The following is a 3678-nucleotide window of genomic DNA, read 5'->3' on the forward strand; positions in this document are numbered from 1 at the left end:
TAAGGGGGGGGCTGTAATTGGTTAATGACATATAATGTAATGTATATGTATACATGGGAAATTTCATTAAAAGTACCCAGAGAGCCCACTCTGAAATGTTACATTACAAACAATATGTCTAAAATAAGCAAATCATAAAGGGTAGTTAGATACTCATATTTTTTATGTTGAATAAATGAATGTGAACATTTGTATTTCAGAATCTAGACATACGTACTCCATATTTAGAGAAACTATATGGAGTATAATGACACCAGATGTGTCTGTATCATATAGTTCACAAGTCTTAATAGGTCTAAAAAGTGCCTAAAATGCCCATTAAACATCCTTCCACCAATGAAGTTCCTATGTGAGACTGCTAGAACAATCTAGTTGCCACAAGAGAGGGGCAACCAGTGAAACAAACACCATTGTAAATACAACCCATGTTTATTTATTTTCCCTTTTGTACATCGTTACAATGTCTTTATTCTTTTGGAACATCTGTAATGTTTACTGTTAATTTGTTATTATTTCACTTTTGTTAATATCTATTTTCACTTGCTTTTGTTTTTCCATGCCAATAAGACTTAATTGAAATTGAATTAATTGAGAGAGCGAGACAGGAAAGAGAGTTTCAAGAGTGATTTGTTAAGTTACACTGCACCTCCTGGTCACCACTGTAAACTTGGTCACCACTTGGTCACCACTGTAAACTTCATTTAGTCTTCCTTTAACATCAGTCTAATCAGAAGTAAAACATCCGTTTTTACACTCTGCCATAGCTAAAATGGTACAATAATAGCACAACAACTGCCAGCATCAATGTATGTTAGTGAAGACTTGATTATAGGCTGGAAATAAATACATGTTGCCATTAAGAAAGTTTGTTATTATACAGAACATTCTGGCTCCATCTCCTAGTCAGTAGGTAGACTGCAGTTGAAGATCAAAATCCTCTATAATCTTTCCAGATCCAGTCATATCTTAAAAAAATATGTAATAAAAAAACCAAAGGATGCAAAAATTTGTGTCAAAAAGGAGAAATGACTGATCATCTGCCAGGATATGTAATGAATTTCACCTTTAACCATCTATGTTGTAATTTACATCACTCTCTCAGTTCCAAGAGGTTTTCCCCTGGCTCGTATAGTCGTTGCCTAGTTTGGATAGGCGCGCACGTACTCGAAGCCTCTGGTAGTTGTCTCTGGCACCCTTGAAGCCGAACAGTGCGCCCCACCCAGGCAGCAGCGATCACGGCTGTGGAGTCGCTGTCCCCACCATGGAGACGCCATGATTGGCCAGCTCAACCAGGAGTCGCCCTGCTTTCAGGAGGGGCATCGTAAGCTATCATGGGAGCATCATGCCACTGGCGCCACCAACAAACCCTTGAAGCTCACCGCCCTATAGAAATCTCCCTCTCCTTCATCCGTAGAGACTCTGGAAACTGAGGTTTTGCTCTTTCCATCCAGAATGCCTCTCTTTCTAAATAGGGAATTTCCACTGATATTCAAAGTAGTCCTGGAAAAATAAGATTAGTCTGAAGCAGATGAAACTTAGACATCACTTCTACTTTCTACGCCCCAGGCAAAGATGTAGGTGTGACTGACATGTGGTGAAGTGGTGACCTGCATACAGTACAACAGAGGAGGCCAGTGGTTCGGGCAGGAGATCCCAGGCTAGGACAAGACGTGGCTTATTCTGTACAACATGGTGTTGGACTGGCGACGTGGTATCAAAGCATATCAAAGACATGGAAACCATGTGTTTGACACCGTTTCCAGTCCGCCCACTGTTCCACTCTGCCACCAGCCTCCTCTGCAGCCAACAACAACAAATGCCTACCAGTGCTCCATGTTCAGCTCCACAACAATTGCCCGAATGCCTGACGTACTCCTTGGCTTTGTCCAGGACCTCCAGGAGTCTGTGTCCCAGGCCTCCACGGGCAGGGTGCCCCTCACTGCATAGGCCCGTGAACAGGGCTGCAGCAGGGTTCCCAGGTAGCCTGTGGGGTGGTGGTGGGTCAGACGCCCACTCTCCACACTTACTGCTATCAGCAGGTGCTCTGCTCAGGGTCGGGGAAGCGCAGGCCGATACACATGGCCCTCATGGCTGCCCCCACCCTCCGCCCTCTTTGTCCGAAGGGAATCTTAATGTCTTGTCAGTTCTCTGTACTGTGCTTTGCAAACGCTGTTGCATGCAGGTGAGGCCTACAGCTGGAGACAGAGGGAGTATAATTATTGAATATCACATGTGGGTTTAAATTACTAAATGTATCAAAAATGTAATCTTCAAAATCCCCAAAGTAATTATTTTTGATGATAGGGGCCATAAATCAATAACTAGTAATGTTGCATACTCCAATAAATGTTAGAATCTCACATCTTTGGTAAAAATTGTTATAAATTGCTGAGGTCACTTTTGAGGACATACGCTCAACTGCAACAGTAACAAATTAATAAAAAAAACATGAACGTATTAAATATTTATATGATGTATTTCCTATTCAACAAATATATGAATAGGACTTCAAATCAAATTATAAAATGACTATAAATTTTCACCTTCATTTAACTGTAAATACATGTGGTTCCAGTTGTGGTAGAGCATGGTGCTTGCAACGCGTGGGTTGTTTCCACAGGGGACCAGTATGAAAAAATAACAAAATATGAAAATGTCTGCACTCTACTGTAAGTTGCTCTGGATAGAGTGTCCGCTAAATGAAACAAATGTAAATGCTAAAATATTTGTATGTTTTAGTGTTAGAGAAAATGTGCAGATTTTCTAAAAGGTCTCTCTTGATAAAACATCTGCTCTAGATGGCTTCCAGAACTCATTAGGAACGGACCTTTCATCTCATGCTAATATACTACTATGTATATTAGCATACTACTAAGACATCCAGCTTAAAGTGGTTTCAGATTTCACATCATACGACAGATAGGCTCAGAAAAAATACTACTATGTTATGTGGGAAACCAGGGCTATTACTCAATGCAAGCCAGATCTAAGGTGTCCACAGAACCGGTACCAGAACCACGTAGGTCCCCTATATTTACATCTAAGTTAAGTGTACCGTGTCCAACTGTGCAGAAATATTGCCATTTGCCACTCATGTTAACACACATGACACACCTCATAAAGGAATATAAACTGTTACATACCTGCTCCTCTACATCCATGTCTGTCATGCTTACAATGTACTTCTCCACCAGGGCTCGATACAGCACAGGGAGGGACGCCCCTTTCCCCTCCCTACCTTGACAGAGCCTCAGCTGTAGCCAGGTGCATGACGGTGTCATCACTAACAGGGAAGTCTATTGCCATCCAGCTTCTCTAGACTCCTCTCTTCCTGAACTTCCTATGTAATGAACACTCCATCATTTTCAAATTCCCAGTGACCATGGTTGTAGCCCAGGCCAATCTCCTGCTCCACTCAGGACATGCTGGCCTTGGTACCTCTGTTGGCAGAGGGCCGTGTCTGACATGGTGAGATTCTGGTTGGTGTTCAATTACTTCTGTAAGAAGATTCATTGGCTCATTTGACTAATTGTATGTGACATTGAATGTCATTAATATAAAAATACAGAAAAAAGCTGTTGAGACGAGATATGAGGCTGTCAACGCATAATGAGAGTCCTTGAACCATCAATGATAAAAGACAAACATCCACAGAATGTAGAGATATGAATGTATTGT

General features: G+C 41.5%; 1 pseudogene; it reads right to left on the minus strand.

Annotated features, from left to right (window-relative positions):
• Nucleotides 1–410: 410 nt before the first annotated feature.
• LOC111972861 (ADP-ribosylhydrolase ARH1-like) lies at nt 411–3467 on the minus strand (annotated as a pseudogene).
• Between the last annotated feature and the right edge of the window lie 211 nt (nt 3468–3678).

Source organism: Salvelinus sp. IW2-2015, linkage group LG2 (genome assembly GCF_002910315.2).
Source record: "Salvelinus sp. IW2-2015 linkage group LG2, ASM291031v2, whole genome shotgun sequence".
Taxonomy (NCBI): Eukaryota; Metazoa; Chordata; class Actinopteri; order Salmoniformes; family Salmonidae; genus Salvelinus; species Salvelinus sp. IW2-2015.